The 12,902-nt window shown below is 40.8% G+C and overlaps 1 protein-coding gene across 2 annotated transcripts in view; it reads right to left on the reverse strand.

Annotated features, from left to right (window-relative positions):
- The window catches only part of EFNA5 (ephrin A5), a 271,066-nt gene that overhangs the window by 23,053 nt on the left and 235,111 nt on the right, over positions 1–12,902 (reverse strand). The gene's annotated exons all lie outside the window — the stretch shown is intronic.

Genomic DNA, 12,902 nt, shown 5'->3' on the forward strand with positions numbered 1-12,902 from the left:
TTGCAGTTCACAAAGTCAAGATATTTAGCATCTTTAAAAAGCTCAAAAACGGGATCTAAAGTAGTAGTATTTATACCAGTTTTCATTTCTGTCTTTAGTATTGAGATCATATGAAAGGGGAACCCCCACTCTCAGTCTGTAAACTGTGACTCCCCTTTTTGTTTCAGAAATAACATCATTCTGAACATCCCCACAGCAAGACTGCTACATAGAGAATATGGGGGGGTGTATCCTAAATATGTCATAAAAGGGTTTGTGCTAAAACTGAGCTGTAGGAAAAATAGCAGGTCTGAAGTGCTATCAGTGCTCACTGCTTTCTGCAGGGTTGAAGTGACCGCATTCAGATCCTTTCGTTCTGTGGTGAAAAGATCATTACCATGCTACTCCAGGGAAGTCAGCCCTCCTGTAAGTGAGCTCCTTTGTTATGAATATGGAACAGATGGAGCCAAATCTATCTGCTCCATAGGAACAAAAACACTTACAACCTAGCTCTCTCTATTAAAGACTCTACTTAGCTCCTTTATACCACTGGCTTTCTGTGCACTGCTGGGAGGTTTTGACTTTATAGAAAAAGGCACTTCATAAAAGCAATAGTTCTTACTCTTAAACCAAAGTGGCCTAAGAATGGCGGAAGATGAATGCACAGTTCAACCCGCATGGCTCCTTGGAGATATGCAAATATTCAATTACTATTTTTTTCAAAGCTAGAAAAAGGATTTTTTTTTAAAGGAGGAGAAATATCCATATGTTGTATAGACTTTGTACCAACAGTAGTAAAACATGTGGGTGATAATATGCTACTCACAGTAATAAAGATTGAATCTGACTATGCTGTTGCAAGAAGGAACAGGCATTTCATTTGTGTATATATTTGTATGTATCAAGATGACAGTCCTGCACAGAAATCTATATCAGACTCAAAAAAATATATAGAAGAGAAAGATGTGATTAGGTACCTATCAGGAAAACAAAGACCTAATGTACTGATTCATTTCCAAGTACCGCAATTTGCAGTGCCTATCTGTAGAAATTACACTCAGTATTGCACCAATTAATGTTACAAATTGAAAATATGCATATACTGTAGCTGAAACCAATAGATGTGCTTATTGACTGTTGATCTACTGTGCTCATTTGCAGTGGAGTGAGTACATGCAGAATATCTACCAAAGTATTTTAAAATGTGCATTTCTATATGTACATAGCTACACAGACACACATTGTACATGTCTATTTCTCACAAATGCCCAAACAACAAAAACCATTGGCCTCCTTTACTCACTACATTTATTATGTTGATACATTTACCATCTGGCTGCCTTTTCAGAGGTAATGGAAAAAGGATTTCTGTGGCAGGATGCTTTGATTCTGACTAAACCAAGTCTTCAGGCAAATTTCCCCCTGCCAGCGAAGGCACAGCTTGCCTGAAGTCGTAACCTTTGCTGGCGGAAGGGAACTGGCCTTGAAACAGATCATGAAGCAGATGTTTTATGCCAAATCAGAGTCTAGGGATACACAGGCTACCACAAATAAAACTCGTCTTATCTGTTCAATCATTTCAATTCCCTGCAGTGTGAAATATGAACTCGCCAACAAATGGCCAGTGTGCTACGCAGCGCAGCAGGGAGAGTGAGTGCCACAGCTGTGCCAAGGACCAGAAAACATCAGACGTTCCCAACGTTTTCACTAGGTCTCCTTTACAGTCTGGACTCCAGCAATGACACACTGCAGTAGCCATCTCTAGGGACGGTGCTGGGGTTCGTAAAGACAAGCTTCATTCATCTGATGAGTGGTAGGAAGCATTTAGAAAGAAGTATTGACTTGTAGCCATCTACTCTACGATTACATTCATTAGTAGCCAATGAGAGGTATTGCAAATGCAAAGACAAAAAAATTTAAACTTTGCCCATCCTCTAAAGAGGCTGAAAATAACATACTCACCTATTAAATTGCACAGAATCACACCAGCTTAGTTTCACGGATATATAATGTCATATGAAAACACCACCAAAAAAAATAAAGAAAAAGTACATATTAGTAGTGCAGTGGATCTGGGGTAGATGGGCTTGACAGACAGGATGGGGCACAATGCCTGCTTTCATCCCCTGACAAGAAACATGGAATAATACTCGCAGTGGTAGCACAGCAGGACAATCTGATGCTCCCACTCCACCCACCATTAGTTTTTGCCATCTACTAGATTGTTTTTTATCTCATTGAAGCATTACTGGAGCCACAAATCTGCATTTTAAGAGACAACTGTTCAAAACACGACTTAAATGTAGGTAAAACTCATATTTTAAAGTCAATGTCAGTTCACTGGGCTCAAATGGCACACTGGGCTAGATTAAAAAAACACAGGCATGTCATTTTAGCAGATCTACATGACATGCATACATCCATGGAATTTCTATTTATATCAATGATATACTAACCCTTTTATATATTTCTAAACTTGCTGTTGAACCTATGTACAACAAGGAAAGCAAATATAGTGATGCTATCATTATGCACAGCATCTCTGGCCCTCACACTGGAGCAGGGGGGTTTGGTCTAGAGATGCTAAGCTAAGGATAAATCACGATTGTATTTGCTCTTCTTTTTACAAGTATGTTCAACAGCAAGTCAGCTATGATATTTGCAAGACACAGAGCTATGCCACATTTTCCAAACAACTCCAGGACAAACTTTAGCATCCACAACTTGGGCTAAATTTTCAGAAGATCTCTGCACTCAGTGTGAATGTTGGACAGCTGCAGTTCTTTGGATCCCTAAATTAGAGCTGCATACTTCTGAAAATTAGGCTCTAATTGTGGGTACTGAGCACTTTTGAAAATCTGGCCCATAATGAAAGGCCCATCTACTTTACCAAGTTTTTGAGAAGGGAAAGTGGGGGAGTTTGAAGGAGCATGTGGTCCGAGATGCGATTATTTTGATAGGTGGATAGATTAATAGAATGTAATAGTCTATTTTTTTTGTTTTAGTCTTATTTGTTTTCCAATCTAAGAAAAAATGTATATGCTCTACATGCTTGATCCAATGCTCACTGAAGTCAGTGTGAGTTGCACCTACTTATACCAGGGCTGAATTTAGCTATCTTCGTTAATACTTGTTTTAGTAAACCAGTCACTAAAAAGGTTTCAAATCACATCATTCATAATTACATACACATACAAGGTTTCTGTACATTCACCTGCCCAAATCTTCATACAGAAGCCCAAACTGGACTTTCTTGTACAGTCATATAAAATACCCTGTTCCTCTGTGAAGAATGGAAAATAATTACATATATCTAATTATGTTTGCTCTCACAGGATACTGTCTTCTGTTTCATTTAAGAGTCCTCCTTTTACTTCACACTACTGGAGTCACTTTACAAGCTAAAACAAGTTTAAAAGCATTTCAATTGTTATGTATTCATTTTTATGAAAGCTTTCATTGCTGAGTTTTACATTTGAACTTACATGAAAATCTCCGTTGCTTCACCCACTTTTAATTTGGGGGGGAGTTTCCAGAAGTTGTGCAGATGTGCCTAAACATAGCTTCATTTGGTTTGGAAATATCATATCCTACACGTGGCCAGTTTATGGTTGGGAATGGCACACAACCTTGTGGACATCTAGGCCCCCATATTAAAATGCAATTTAATGCCAAGTTTTTAAAATATAATCATCGTGTTCTTTATAGACCATATAGTTCAGAATACTTTCTCTTCTTTTTCTCCTGAATTCTTAAATATAACAGTATGTTCTTTTTGGCTTACACTATTCGTGACTCAGGATAATTTTACAAAAATGAATAATCCTGGCCAGCATCATATCTTTTTGGAACAGCCTAGAGTATTCCGAAAGTTTCCCTCTAATAAACGATGGTCACATAAACACCACCCTATACCGGAAACCTACTGACCGCTATTCCTACCTACATGCCTCCAGCTTTCACCCTGACCACACCACACGATCCATTGTCTACAGCCAAGCTCTGCGATACAACCACATTTGCTCCAACCCCTCAGACAGAGACAAACACCTACAGGAGCTCTATCAAGCATTCTTACAACTACAATACCCACCTGCGGAAGTGAAGAAACAGATTGATAGAGCCAGAAGGGTTCCCAGAAGTCACCTACTACACGACAGGCCTAACAAAGAAAATAACAGAACGCCACTAGCCGTCACCTTCAGCCCCCAACTAAAACCCCTCCAGCGCATTATTAAGGATCTACAACCTATCCTGAAGGATGACCCAACACTCTCACAAATCTTGGGAGACAGGCCAGTCCTTGCCTACAGACAGCCCCCCAACCTGAAGCAAATACTCACCAGCAACCACATACCACACAACAGAACCACTAACCCAGGAACCTATCCTTGCAAGAAAGTCCTTTGCCAACTGTGCCCACATATCTATTCAGGGGACACCATCACAGGGCCTAATAACATCAGCCACACTATCAGAGGCTCATTCACCTGCACATCCACCAATGTGATATATGTTATCATGTGCCAGCAATGCCCCTCTGCCATGTACATTGGTCAAACTGGACAGTCTCTATGTAAAAGAATAAATGGACACAAATCAGACGTCAAGAATTATAACATTCATAAACCAGTCGGAGAATACTTCAATCTCTCTGGTCACGCGATTACAGACATGAAAGTTGCGATATTACAACAGAAAAACTTCAAAACCAGACTCCAGCGAGAGACTGTTGAATTGGAATTCATTTGCAGATTGTATACAATTAACTTAGGCTTGAATAGAGACTGAGAGTGGCTAAGTCATTATGCAAGGTAACCTATTTCCCCTTGTTTTTTCCTACCCCTCTCCCCCAGACGTTCTTGTTAAACCCTGGATTTGTGCTGGAAATGGCCCAACTTGATTTATCATACACATTGTAAGGAGAGTGATCACTTTAGATAAGCTATTAGCAGCAGGAGAATGGGGTGGGAGGAGGTATTTTTTCATGCTTTGTGTGTATATAAAAAGATCTTCTGCACTTTCCACAGTATGCATCTGATGAAGTGAGCTGTAGCTCACGAAAGCTCATGCTCAAATAAATTGGTTAGTCTCTAAGGTGCCACAAGTACTCCTTTCCTCCAGTCATTAGTTCATGTGGCCCTCATTGACCTCAGTGCAGTTACTCTGAATTTACACCAGTGTAACCAAGTCCGGGCCCCCTCAACTCCCAACGTAGAGGAAGTGCTCAGCACCTCACAGGATTGGGTCCTAAATCAACTGAAAAGCTGCTCTAAGCGGTAATTTTATATATTACATATTGGAGATGGTTTGAAAAAAATGTTTTTCTCCCATGAATAATTTCACTAAAAACAAAAAATTTGCATTTCTGAGAAAATTTAAAATCTGAACTACTTTGGTGGAAAAACTGAAATATTTCAATTCTGCGTCATGGAAGTTAAAGCTCAGGTGCCACACACATTCCCCTGGTCAGACTCCCTGATGAGACTATATCTCCCACAATGTACCCTGGTTTCTCATCATAGCCCAGGGAGAAGCAGCCCAGCTGGGGAGCCCAGCCCAGCCCAAAGAGAAGAATGGGCACCTGTCATAAATATAAAGGGAAGGGTAAACCCCTTTGAAATCCCTCCTGGCCAGGGGAAAGCTCCTCTCACCTGTAAAGGGTTAAGAAGCTAAAGGTAACCTCGCTGGCACCTGACCAAAATGACCAATGAGGAGACAAGATACTTTCAAAAGCTGGGAGGAGGGAGAGAAACAAAGGGTCTGTGTCTGTCTGTATGCTGGGTCTTTGCCGGGGATAGACCAGGAATGGAGTCTTAGAACTTTTAGTAAGTAATCTAGCTAGGTATGTGTTAGATTATGATTTCTTTAAATGGCTGAGAAAAGAATTGTGCTGAATAGAATAACTATTTCTGTCTGTGTATCTTTTTTGTAACTTAAGGTTTTGCCTAGAGGGGTTCTCTATGTTTTTGAATCTAATTACCCTGTAAGATATCTACCATCTTGATTTTACAGGGGGGATTTCTTTATTTCTGTTTACTTCTATTTTTTATTAAAAGTCTTCTTGTAAAAAACTGAATGCTTTTTCATTGTTCTCAGATCCAAGGGTCTGGGTCTGTAGTCACCTAGGCAAATTGGTGAGGCTTTTTACCAAACCTTGTCCAGGAAGTGGGGTGCAGGGTTTTGGGAAGTATTTTGGGGGGAAGGACGCGTCCAAACAGCTCTTCCCCAGTAACCAGTATTAGTTTGGTGGTGGTAGCGGCCAGTCCAAGGACAACGGGTGGAATATTTTGTACCTTGGGGAAGTTTTGACCTAAGCTGGTAAAGATAAGCTTAGGAGGTTTTTCATGCAGGTCCCCACATCTGTACCCTAGAGTTCAGAGTGGGGGAGGAACCTTGACAGCACCTGACCTACATCTCCCATGAGGCACCACGGTGGCATTTCAGAATCAAAGTAACTCAATTTTCAGCTGAAAAACCAAAAACCAAAAACAAACCAAAAAACCCCTTCCAAAATTGTTTGGGGGGAGGTTGGGTTTTCACTTTTTCAATAAAAAATGAAATTTCGCAGAAAGCAGACTCTTTCACACACAAAAAATTGTTTTGTGAAAAACTAATTTTCCATCAAACACAGTTTTGACTTAAAATTTAAACACACATTTAGAGACACAATTTGATGGAATGATATATACGAAGTCCTCAACAATTAAAGGTTACAAATATTTTGTAGTTTCTAAAAATGACACCATGGCTTTTAAATTAAAATCTTTAACTCAACATCCATCTTGAGACGTCATGTTTAAAAAGAAATCCCTCAATGAAGATTTCACTTATATTTATGTTAGTCAGTCCAGCATATCTGCTCAAACTGTCACACCCCACCACCACTAAATTCATCAACGTTCCAATACCAATCAAGAGAGGTTGCTAAACCTCTTGCCACTAGAGTATCAATTCTCTATGAAACAGAAGCCTTTTTACTCAAGCATCTAAATTTTGTGTTGAATAGGAGCCTCCTCTTATACAGTTCTAATATCAGACATAGTAGGTTTCTCTAGGGAATACCACCACCACTGCTGATTTTATCATGGCCTTTTCTTGTGAAATATTTCACTGAAAATAATTGGAACTTAATGATTCTTCAGTGGAGTTCCTAACTGAGAAAAAGAAATAGGAAGGAATGTTATGTTTGAGACTACACTTTCATTTCGCAGGGTCCTTAGATGTCCGAAGGGAACTGTCAGAGCCACCAATCAATTAATTTTCTAATCTCTTTATAATGAGCTTCTTTCCCCCTTATCGTTGTTTATGTCTTTTGTAGCAAGCAGTTGATTTTGTGTGTGTTTGTTTTGGTTTCCTTCCTTTTCTACCATCTTAAAACACAAGAGCACGGGGGAAGGGGAAGTTAACCCGAACAGAATAGGATACTGTATGTCTGTTCTTTAATTTGTTGGAACATGATAAGCCTCAAAAAGTAGTATGCTGGAAATTGATTTTGCCTGTACAAGATACATAAAGTGTGAAGGTCATATTGACAGTCTGCCCCACACTGGTCTTAGACCCTGCAGGATTCGTTCTATCCTTTTTCTTATCATTCTGGTCAGCTCCACATATTCTGTACCATTATTCATGGACAGTTCCTATAGTATTCTACAGGATTACTTGCAAATGTACAGAATATTAAATAGCTTCAGATGTTTTTTTTCCTGGAGCCATAAATTTGGCATCTGAAGCATTCTTAAGAAAAGAAGCCAGAAGGGAAGGGGGAAGAGGAGGGAAGAAAATGCATAAGCGTGAAGAGGAAATGATCCAGCAATTGCTGAAACAGCAACTAGATAGACATCTTGCTTCTCTTATCTGAATACTAGACTTGCCAAAAATTAAGAAATGTGGGTCTGGTTTGATTGTAGCTTTAGACTGCTCTATTGATTAATCTGTTTCTGTTCTTAAAATGAATTACACCATCTTGTTTCTCCACTGTATAATTTTATCAAAGAGCTGTCAAATAATGCCAGCAGTGATGCCCTGCGCTGAAGGGGAATGTATAGTAAAACACGGTTTTCCACAAATGAATTGTTGAAACGGTTAATCTTTATCTAAGAGACCATAATAAACTGGTTTGTTCTCAGTGGCAGTTTGGGGGGGAAACGTGTACTCCAGAAAGCACTTTGGCAGCCATTCTGCTTGTTAATAAACTTGGATAAACATTTGTGATTAATATAAATTACTAATTCCACTTTTAATGGCTAAATGTGACAGACACTAATTTATACAGTTTTGCTTGAGCTACCACTTAGTATTTCAAGTGGGACTGTGCACGATGTGCTATCATATCGCTGCACGTTTCTGAGGAAAGCTAACACAGGTACAGTGCTATGTATGAAGAATCCTATCAATGGCAATACTTTCGAACCACATCTTCATTGGTTTATCACTCTGCGTTGACAGGAGCGGAAGGTCGACATTCAAAACCACCTACTAGCTTCTCACTGATAACACCCTGGCATATGTTGCACATGCACAGGAGTCATTAAAGTACACCTGGGGTCAGTGAGGGTGCTGCTCTGCTTCCTCAGCAGCATCTTTTTAGTTCTGTGACTGTCATAACAATGGAGGCATCCATAGGCGACAGTTAAAACAAGGAGAAAATGGGGTGTTCTCCAAGTCAAGTGGAGGACACACATCACTGTTGGAAAAAGACAGGTGATAGTTCTTTAAAATTTGGGAGTGGGCTGGAATGTATACATTCCACAGGATGATACCATATAGTTGCCAAATAGTTGCTTAACTTGCCAGTTAAAGTTAAAATCCAAAGGAGATCCAGTGGCCTCTAGTTTACTCCATTAGTCCCTAGAGCTGGGTGAAAAGTGGAGATCACCAGTGTTCAAATAATAAACAATAATTAATACCCATGTCTCCAGAGATCAATGCAGACATCAAAGTTCAATATCTAATTGTTGCTCTACCATAAATGAACTTTAAAAGTATTCTTAAACAAACATTATTGATCTTAAGTTTTAACAGAATTATGTTTTCACATACATACTTTCCAATATGGTCCACTCCTCAACTGTCAAAAGAAAGCAAGTAAGGAAGAACTGACAATTTTTATACGTTTTATGACTTTTCATAACTAAGAGTTTTATTACACCAACATCCACCTGAGGTCAGGTGTTCAGGCCTCAGCCACAACTTACGGTCATCTTCCTCCTCAGAAGTTATTTTCATTTCTCTCTAAATATACCTTTTCTGTCTACATTTTTCTTTCTCAAGTCTTAAGGAAACTGACCTGTCAGTGTGCTGACATTTTTCTGGCTGGAATATGCTCCTATTGACTTTTGGCTAAGTCGTTCCTTCCTTTTATTTTGTTAGTATTATGAGAGGAGCCTAATGAAGTTAAGCACCCAACTCCCAGTGACTTTCAATGGGAATTGGGCACCTACCTCCTTTAGAAAACTTCAGCCCCTTTACATATACATTATTTTTGCCTATTCTGTATACAGGGGATCAGGCTGGGCCCAACCTATACATAGGCATTCAAGGGAAGGAGAGGGCAGAGGAAGCTTTTCTCCCCATTGTTCTCATGTGCAGGGGCCAGGCAGATGGTGTTCAGGGAATGCAAAGAACTCCAGGGGGCTACCGTTGTTAGGCACCCCAAGAGAGATGTGCGAGAAGGACAGGGAGCCAAGTCATGGTTTTACTCTCCTGTGTACTTAACTGCAATGCTGGCCAGTTGCAGAGAGAAGTAAATATGCACCTTTTCAAAGGATACAACAGTGGTCACATTCCTTCTGTGCTCTCGAGGGGCATTCTGTCTTGAGGCACAGTGTCTCCTCTAGCTCCTATTGGGGCAGTTTACCTCAACAGTACCGCCATAACGGTACATAATCCAGCCCACTCTTTAGTATTCCCTTTCACGCTCTACTTGCCAGTGTAACTAAAACGTTTCATAGAAAGAAAGCATATGCACCATTTTAATTCCACCCAGTGGCAGATTAGCCACTGGGCCAATGGGTCATGGCCTTCTGGGGGGCAGCCCCACAAAAATGGGCGCCCCGAGCCCTGACCTGCTCTGCCCGGCTCTCCTGCTGGGGGGAGAGGGGTCAGGCCGCAGGGGCTTGCCCCACTCCACCCAGCACTCCTGCTGGGAGAAGGAGGAGACCCCATGCCCAGACCCCATTTCCTTAGCAGGAGCACAGGGGACGGGGGTGGTGGGGGATAGAGGGGACTGCAGGCCAAAGGAGTGGGGAAGGACCCCCACTTGCTCTGGCCCAGGGCCACACAAAAGCATAATTCATCTCTGATTCCACCAGACCTGTAGTAAGAGTCATCTTAAGACATCAGGTTAAACAAGGAGGAGGAGGAGGGGTGGGAGCCACCACAAATGAAACAGACAAATAAAAAAAGTATGTAAAAATCCTACATGTTGACTTCTGCAGGATGTGCCCCTATAAATCTGTCCAAAATGTTGCAAGGTAAGCAGTTTCCCAACCTTTCCCCGAATAGATTGCTGGAAATATCACAATCCTGGATCATGTATATAGGCCAAGGTAATACTTATGCTAAACTAACTGAGTTTGGCCTAGTCTTTGCTTGACATCAGTGTTGTTGTGTGGACTTGATTAAATAATGCTTTTAGCTATGTAGGATAAAAGTAATGTTTTGTACTGTACTGAAGGACAGATTTCTTTATCATGATGATATTACAATGTGGTTTAAAGAATGAGAATGGTATTCCAGGCATTTTTTCCCATTGATGTATAGAACTGCAGAGAATGACCATGTAACTCTTGTGTGAGTATTGTGGCCAGGTTGATCCCAGAGAGACTAGGTGGGTGAGGTAACATTTTTTATTGGACCAGCTTCTGTTGGTGGGAGAGACAAGTGTTCGAGCCACACACAGCTATTCTTCAGGTCTGGGAAAGATACTTCTAGTGTCACAACACTTTCAAAAGACAAGCCCGTGAGCTTAAATTCATAGCTCTGCAAGACATTAAAAATCATGGACTGAACAGTCACACCAGATTTATGGCTTATTACAGTGGTTCTCAACCTATTTACTATAGTGGGCCACATCCAATACCACCTATATAGCCCTGAGGCTGTCACATGGGCCGCAGCTGTGCACTGACTGGGCCGCAGGTTGAGAACCACTGGCTTATTACAATCCGTAACCCACCAACCCCCTCTTAAAATAATCAGTATCCTCTTAATACACAAAACGTAATGCCAAAGAGCCTCTGTATTGGGGTGGGGAGGGGAAAGGAAAGTTCCTATATGGAGTAAGGTGACACAACATGAAAATAATGTGGACAGCAAAAGGTATGTAAACTGAAGTCTCTGCCTGTGTATTGTGCATGTTACTAAAACATAATGCTTAATGATTGATTTGATGGTCGTTATGTGGAAAGGTATAAATATGCTAGAGTGTACGGTATAGTTGAAGACTCGTAGAGGAAATCCATCATAACCCTGGAAGAAGGTCATTGATCGATACCTTTTTTGTATATCCGTCATTCACTGCTTTTATAGTAATTGTAAAATACAAGACTATGCTTTGCTTCAAATAAAGGTTTGAATTAACAAACCTGAGTGTTTCAGCCCCAGTTGTGTGGTAATCCTCATCCAGCAGCATTTTTATACTCCACTGCTACAATTAAATTACCAGTGCTCTTTTAACTGATCAGCATACTGCCATTTTGATTATCCTTCACATGATCAAGGTACCCCAGCAGATCAGCAACAACGAAGGCATTCACCATACCTACCACCAGTAGCCATGGAGGCCTAGTTAACTCTGTGAATGAAGGTCACTGTAGTAGGTATGCTGCACAGATTTCTATAGCCTTTCAAGCCATTCCTAATTCCCTAAAGAAGGACTGATGTCTAGCTGGCGACACTACTTCATACTTAGCGTTAATGATCTGCAATGCAAAGAAAGCCCTACAAATGTTTAGGGGTAGGGAAAGTTCCTTGGGCAATAAACTGGAAGTTTTGAGGGTGGCTTACATGGCACCTCCCCAAAGAGAAAGAAGTGTGAGACTTCTTGTAGCCTTGAAGATATTTTTCAGTATGCAAGCAGTCTTTCTACAAATTTTTGAATAATCCTGGCTGTAAAAAAATCTAATTTTGGGTGATTTATTTTGCCTTAAAGAACTTGAGAGATAATTTAAACCTGCCATGTGGCTGTATGACACCCTTTTAAGCCAAGAATTACATGAGAGACAAGGAGGATGAGATAATATCTTTTATTGTACCAACTTCAGTTGGTGAGAGAGACAAGTTTTGGAGCCATGCAGAGCTCTTCTTCGGGGCTGGGAAACGAACTCCCAGCATCACAGTAAAATGCATGGTGGAACAGATAGTTTAGCATAAGTACTTAGCACATACTGTAAGGGACCATTCAAGGCAGAGTGGCCCATTAAAATCTCTGCAGTCAAGGACGAAAAGAGGGGGTTGGTGGGTTACAGACTGTTGTAATAAGCCAGTGGTACTCAACTTGCAGCCCAGTCAGCACACAGCTGCAGCCCATGTGACATCCTCAGGGCCATATAGGTGGTATTGGATGTGGACCACTATGGTAAATAGGTTAAGAATCACTGTAATAAGCCATAAATCCGGTGTGTCTGTTCAGTCCATGATTTTTAATGTCTTGCAGAGCTATGAATTTAAGCTCACGGGCTTATCTTTTGAAAGTGTTGTGACACTAGTATCTTTCCCAGACCTGAAGAAGAGCTGTGTGTGGCTCGAACGCTTGTCTCTCTCACCAACAGAAGCTGGTCCAATAAAAGATATTACCTCACCCACCTACTCTCTCTGGGACCAACCTGGCCACAATACTCACACAAGAGGTTACATGGTCATTCTATGCGGTTCTATGCATTAATGGGAAAAAATGCCTGGAATATCATTCTCATTCTTTA

Source organism: Eretmochelys imbricata, chromosome 5 (genome assembly GCF_965152235.1).
Source record: "Eretmochelys imbricata isolate rEreImb1 chromosome 5, rEreImb1.hap1, whole genome shotgun sequence".
NCBI lineage: Eukaryota > Metazoa > Chordata > Testudines > Cheloniidae > Eretmochelys > Eretmochelys imbricata.